The sequence below is a fragment of the Girardinichthys multiradiatus genome, chromosome 7, assembly GCF_021462225.1.
Source record: "Girardinichthys multiradiatus isolate DD_20200921_A chromosome 7, DD_fGirMul_XY1, whole genome shotgun sequence".
NCBI classification, from domain to species: Eukaryota; Metazoa; Chordata; class Actinopteri; order Cyprinodontiformes; family Goodeidae; genus Girardinichthys; species Girardinichthys multiradiatus.
The window spans coordinates 6,538,298-6,545,368 of record NC_061800.1 but is presented as its reverse complement, the minus strand read 5'-3'; the positions used below and the strand labels follow the sequence as shown (position 1 = coordinate 6,545,368).

The following is a 7,071-nucleotide window of genomic DNA, read 5'->3' as shown; positions in this document are numbered from 1 at the left end:
GTCTAGGTGAGACAGGGTTAAACACTGAAAGACAGGGCCAAGTGTATCATCTGTAGAAGATCATCTGCTGTTTGGTACTGGTGCCAAAGATTTCATATCCAGAAGACCTCAGTAGCTATAGTATTGACCTCACATGTGATGTAGACCCTGGAGAGGCTGGTCCTCAAACATCTTTGCCCTCTGGAGAGGTCTGTCTGTTGCAGTTCGCCTACCAGCCTGGTATTGGGGTAGATATTGCCATCATCTACCTCCTACACCAGGCTCTGACCAGGTGCATGGGGCCCAGTGCAGGAGAACCAAGGAAGCACTGTGATGAACATATCTATTAATTTCTCCAGTGCTTTAGATACCATCAAGCCTGGACTTCTGAATGACAAGCTGGAGCTGTAAAGAGTGGACCACCACCTGTCCCAGAGGATACTTGACTACCTCACTGGCCGCTCACAGTCCTCACATACTGTGGGTAGCTGCGTGAAGCTGACACTCACCCACTTGAAAAATTCCGGCAAATAGACAGAATGGTTAGTGCTTTGTTTGTGCAGGTTTGTGTTGTTGAAATTTTCGTTTGTGCTGTTTTGGTTTCTGAGACATTAAAGATTATTTTTTAGGTCATCCAGGGGTCACCATCCCCCCATTTTGCTCCGAATTGAACCGTAGTGGGCTCATTTTTTAGTGCTTCGTTTGTGCAGGTTTGTGCCGTTGAAATTTTCGTTTATGCTGTTTTGGTTTCTGAGCTATTAAAGATAATTTTTTAGGTCATCCAGAGGTCACCATCCCCCCATTTCGCTCCAATTGAACCAGAGTGGTGTACCTTTTTAATGCTCTGTTTGTGCTGCTTTTATGTACGAGCTATATAATTTTCTTTCAGGCCATCACTGACGACTTAAATCGATGACGTCTATGGCCTGCGCTGGATATCATCACCACAAACCAAGCAGTTCATTTCGTGTTTTTCTTTCATCAAGCAAGTTAAATTGTGTTTTTATCCAATGTTGTAAAATGTATGCCTTGTTATATTTTTTTGCACTTTATTCCTTAATAAAGATTATGAAACTTTTTTGGTCTCAAAGAAATTTGCTTTAAATATGTCTACTAAGTCACCAATACATTTATCTTTCTACACAGTATTCAACATTATCCTCTCACAAATGGGGAAAAAACCACCAGCTGCAGCCTACACATTCCTTGCTCAAAACCTGACATGGTCTGCCACCACAATGATGTAATGTTTATAATTTCAATAACTGTTCTGTGTTACTGTTTTTTTAAAAGGTAGTTTTAATAATCTAATTCAGCTTGTGTACGCTGGACAAAAGTGGAAATGCGAGTAGATCATTGGCTCAAAGTTCATAACCAAGTAATTTTGTTTAAATAAAATTTGAAATGTATCAAGCGTTAATTTCTAATTTCTGGCATTAAATGTAAGACTTTTTATAGACCCGCACCATTGACCTTGTTTTGGCGGTATTTAAAACTTCCCGTTCAAAATTTTCCACTGACCAGTATCTTTTAAAACCTCGAATAGTGTGTTTTTATGAAAAACGTAGGCTACATCCTTTTTTACTACACTTGTACAAGGTAAGTAAACTAATGTTGAGTTGTTAGATAAAACACTGACTCACTGCTGCCACTGCAATCCAGGCCCCGATTAGTAGAGAAGGATGCATGGTTGCATGCCTTGCATATATATTTCTGTAAACCCACAATTCAATCACATTTTAAGTCCAGCCTTTTAAAAAATGTTGAAACAAAGATTCTGCAAGGCTTCATCTTGCAGGTATTCCATTCATATTCAGTCATCGATATTTAGGCACATCAGTAGACTCCCCAGAACTAAGACACATATTTAAAGTTGAACAGATACTTCAATTGAAAATTCATAAGACAAATAGTAGTAAAAAATTCAACATTTAAAATAAAATAAAATAAAAACAAACTATAATTACAACACAGCATAAATGGCATACAGATCTGAGAGAAGAACAATTTAAACTGAATTTTTGAGTTGTGATAGAATGCTGAAATATCAATGTTTTGTGGCTTTGGGAGATTATATAGGCCAGAATAACATTTTGATTAATAATAAACAAAGCCTTTTCATTCTTTAACTAGATGCCTCGACAGCCATCAATAGAAAGGGATTCCCTTTTTGCAGTTCTCTGCAGTTCAAAAGAGGCTATCCTTCTAAATTGCAAAATAGCCACTCCAGCTGCCACTATTTGGACAGAATTAAGTCAGCAGCTGGAAAACAAGATGTCTCCAAAAGCACTGTACACTTTTGTAAAGTCAAACAGACACAACATCTGGTCATGTTTGGAGATCAGTGAGCAGGAAAGTGATCGTGAGAGCTGTGTGGACACAGAGATTGACTCTGGCTCTATTTCTCCTGGACAAGACGACTGCTCAGGTTTTCAGCTTGAAGTTCCTTTTTAGGAATGGATCAAATTTGTACCTGAGAAAGTGGAATATAATGACAAGTTTTCATCATCTGGCAAAAGGGAATATATGATTTTGAAGACTGGCACTTGGAGTCATGTAATTAACCATCTGATTTGGAAAAAGATCAAAAGCACATGTACATTTGTGTTCCAGAGAGCAAAGGTTTATCCAACTGTCACAAGCAACTACATAGATATCAAAGGCTTCTGTAAAGTGTGTCAAGGCCATATTAAACAGCCCAATGCTGCTTCAGTGTTCCATCAAAGACACAGATATCTCCCTGCACTCTGTGCAATCCAAGAGGTTCATGTCTGGAAACCTTGGTGCACAGATTTCAAAAGAGCTGTGTGAGGGCAGGATGGAGCCGGCTATATGGAGGTCAGTGAAGGCATCAGATTTGATGGATGGATGTTGGAGATGGTCAGCCAAGTCGCCTTCCAAATTTGGCCACCCTACGAAAAGCTAAGCAGAAGAGAAGAGATTTGGAATTAGGTGACAAAGATCCCATTTTGTCTTTGCAGTAATTAAAATATACCATACCTCAAGGTGGTAGTATAAGAAACATTGGTCTAGACAAGTTCTTCTGCCACTATTGGAGTCAAATACAGCTACATGTGTACAAGGCAATGTCCAAAAAATGCCCCTCAGTAGTTTGGTTTGATGCAACTGGCTCAGTTGTGAGAAGATTGGTGAGACCAAATGGTACATCGGGCCACATCTTATATCAAGGCATTCTGACAGGGGACAACTGCTCAGTAAATGCTGTCAGAGAGACACAACATTAATGCAATTGCAACATGGCTGACAGAATGGCTACGTACAGGTGCTGCTGTACCAAAGGAAGCTGTGAGTTACTTTTCTCTGGCTATTCCTGGCGCTCTGGTGAAGGCCTTCACTTCACTTACCCCGATCTGAAGACATACATTAACGAATGCTTCCTTGTGCTACTTGGGAACCAGTCTGCAAAACTCCCTCCTTGTTTTATCAGGGTTGATGTGGCACACTGCATAAAGATGATCTGTCAGTGGGACTGCCTGAAAAACAAGTCACACCGTGTCAAAGATTTCTTTGTCAGGCAATAGCAAAGTTTCTTCAATCACAGTGCTTGGACCATGCAAAACAGCTAATACATACCATCACTGTTGTGGCCCTCAGTGAGGCAGAGGGTGATGATATTTCTGGAGTCCCTCTCGAATCAGAGATGTGCAAAAAATATCTAAAAACCCAGATCACAGAAGACTCCATCATCATTCCAGCTGAAGACACAAAGGAAGCGTATCAAGTGGATCCTTTTGACGAGATCCAGACTGACCTACGTGGCTGGGTATCAAACATATGCAAGGAGAGCAGGTCAGGCCAATGGGGATAGGGATAACATCCATTTCCTCCCTGATATTGTTCCACACATAATAAGACTAGCAAGTTACTTACCACTTTGGACAGGAGTAATGTTCCCCTTCTTCAAAAGCACCAGTCACACAGCAAGCTCAGCCACTGTTGAAGCAGAATTCAAAAATGTAAAGCATGGCCTTTTTAAACACGAGAACTTACCCATTCGAGTTGATCGGTTTATTTCTCGTCATCTTTCCTTCATTGAAGGAAATATGCGGATTTGTTCTGCAAAAGTGAAAAATTATGAGGAAACATCTGGATTAGCAAATGTTTCCGAAACAAACTCTGTATCCATGACTACCCACAGTGCTGAAGCCAAGAGAAGAATGGATTCTCACCATTCTGTGGAATCCGATGAAACCAACAGATGAAGACGTGGTTGAAAACTGGAGGGGACTAATTCTTCCACCCAAAAAAAGGAAGAGGACTTCTTATCTCACTTCCTGCACTGAATGACTCCATGCAGATCCATCTTTTGTGGCAAAAAGAGTGAAAGTGGGACTATTAAAAAATGGAAACCTGCATCAACCGATTTGAGTTGGGAAATCAACAATCTCTGTTCTGGACATGTGCATTTGATACGTTTTGTCAGTGCTTATGCTGTGCTTTCTGTGACAGCTCAGCCCTTCAAAATATTATCAGGAACAACAGTGACACCCCCATCTCACTGCTGGTAAAAGCCATTGCTACAGATGGTGTGACCACAAAGATCTATCCCCAAAAATCTTGGGGAGGGAGGGTTGAATGGATGGATGGATGGGTGAATGGATGGATGGATGGATGGATGGACAATAACAGAAAGTAAACTTCCATCCAATGTGCCCCCACTGCCTTGTACAGGTTGCCCTTAGAAGATAATAAGGAATTTCAGGCCTGGATTACATATGTTTTGTAAAATTTGATTAATTCAATTCAATCAAAGATACTTTATTGATCCCCGAGGGGAAATTAGAATTCCAGTACAACCCATCCAAACATACATCATGACACAAGACAAGGGGGGGACGGGTCACCGAGGCTTTGCTGCCCACTCACAGGCGCTGCCCTTGCTAGATGAGAAAAGAGGCCACATTAGGTAAGTAGAGGGGGAAAAAAAATCATATTTCACACTTTATCCTTAGCAGGATACAGTTTGAGATTGCAAAAAACCTTAGCACAAAGAAGCAACAAGTTGACAAAACAGCATCATGCCGGGAACGGTGAAGGCGATGTGAGGGGGTGCATATGTTTATCTTGAGCATGTGTGTGTGTGTGCAAGTGAGTGTGTGCAAGTAAGTCCATGAAGCACTGTCACAGAGGCCATTGTCCTTGATGGTACGTTGGAATGTTCATCAACCGGCCACAAAGTTCTGAGCAGGCCCACAGATGTCCTCAGGGAAGGGAGGGGGCAGAGCGTCATGTTTACATAACTTCCAGGAGAGGTTGAAGATAGCCAGCCATCAAGGCCGTGCAGGGGAGCCATATTCAGAAAAACAACAATTATTTGGGTTAGGCTGACTCTTAATTTTCCGTCAGCCTTGAGAGTCTCGCTGGTGCTTCTCAAAGGCGAATCCAAACAGCCAAACTCCTGGTCTTTCGCCAGATCCGAACAAACAACTTTCTCCAAGATTTATCCCATTTCACCCCTGAGTCCAGGAACCGCAACCGTCCTGCGATCCTGTGTAAGGATCACATCCAGTCTGCGATTCAGCTCACTTAACATCTCAGTCCGAGTGCTGATCGCCCTGAAGATCCCATCACACATGCCAGGCAGCCTCACAATTGCCAGAACAGCTGCTGACATTCTCCGAATTTCTCAATATGCCAGGTAACCGCTGACTCCAAAAAGCAGAAATCCTGATATCAAACATCCAATTATATACATATCTTCAACATCCTCGACTGACATTATCGACAAACACACAATCCTCCACTTCTGCCAGGAATCCATTGTGTATCCAGAGAAAAACGTCCAGCCCGGACAAGTTGGGCTCTCCTTCACTCTGTCTTCTCGTCGAGAAAATTTGATCAATTGCATTGAGAAACCAGCTGACCAAATCCATAACTCAGAATTTGGAAGATATGCAAAAAGAGGCTCCAAAAAGAAGACAAGACAGAGCTCAAGCAGGGCAGAAATGGGAGGGGTGCGGGAGACAGAGAAAAAGCGTCCTCCTCCACCGAGAGCAGAAAGAAAAAGATGTCTTTAGGTGAAAGTCATATCATACTACTATTTTAGTAAAAAGAGGTAAAAGTAGTAGCAGAGTCCACCTTGGTTCGATGTCAGGAATCCGAATAGGATGTCCATTGAGTCATGCTGCTGCCACCACAGCTCAGTGGTCCTAAACCACTATGTGTAATATCAGTAATTGCAGGAACAATGGTTCTTAATCTTGATTGTTTTGAAAAAGACTTATTTATTTCAGGTAACTTTGGCAGAAATCATGAAGAGCAACATCATAGACAACAACCTGCATGTTTTGTGGTATTCCTTATATCCACATGTGGTAAATTGAGAAATAATCCTTAAATGAAACAATGAGCAGGAAGCCCAGTCTGTGATAGTTGTGGTCAGAATCATGAGTCAGTACAATATGACGTAGGCTAGTTGCATTAGTTTTGTTGTTTAATGCAATTGTGGAATTTCAGGTTTGTTGTAATCTATTTTTCTTTTTTCTATTTGCTTTATCTGGTTAAATTGATATGAAAACTGAAATGAGAAATTATTTATGAAATTAATATTTGGGACATACATGATGGCTTTTTTAGTTCTGCTGCTTCTGTTACTACACAATAAACAAGAAAATAGCTTTGAGTATTGTCGGTCCGTAGGGGCCTCCCCAAGCTGTCTTCTATGTGCCTGCTTGTCACTGTTAAACTTATGTTTCTGTGCCAGTAAAAAAAAACAAAAAACATATTTTTTTAAAGCACGCAATGTTTTTCACAAATATTTTCAAACTCTTTGCAAAGATAAGTTTGTTGCTGGCTGCTTGTAGTTTTACTCTCACATTTAACTCACTTCAGGAGAGCATATACCTCAGGATGTTTACTCTTTTGTCCAATAAATACCCCAGTTTGATGATATCACACACATACTTTGCTCATGTGGCCCAAAGACTTTAAACCAAATATTGTCTTTATACAAACAGAAGCTTATCATATTCCAAAGGAGTGACATGAAGCGTCACTTTATTTAAAGATTGTTTTAAGAAGGTAAAAATTGCAACCCAGGATCAGCCACAGTTGTTCCTCCACATACATACA

At 40.9% G+C, this 7,071-nt stretch overlaps 1 long non-coding RNA gene across 3 annotated transcripts; it reads right to left on the bottom strand.

The window, feature by feature from the left end:
* Nucleotides 1-819: 819 nt before the first annotated feature.
* LOC124871536 lies at nucleotides 820-4,844 on the bottom strand. 3 transcript variants are annotated; one of them, XR_007039039.1, is made up of 5 exons: nucleotides 3,871-4,844; nucleotides 3,574-3,759; nucleotides 3,345-3,473; nucleotides 2,980-3,201; nucleotides 820-2,901 (listed from the first exon to the last, which is right to left on the bottom strand). It is a non-coding gene; the product is annotated as an uncharacterized LOC124871536 (long non-coding RNA). The 3 variants fall into 3 exon arrangements; XR_007039038.1 differs by having other exon boundaries at nucleotides 2,980-3,473; nucleotides 3,871-4,056; nucleotides 4,170-4,844; XR_007039037.1 differs by having other exon boundaries at nucleotides 2,980-3,473.
* Nucleotides 4,845-7,071: the final 2,227 nt, after the last annotated feature.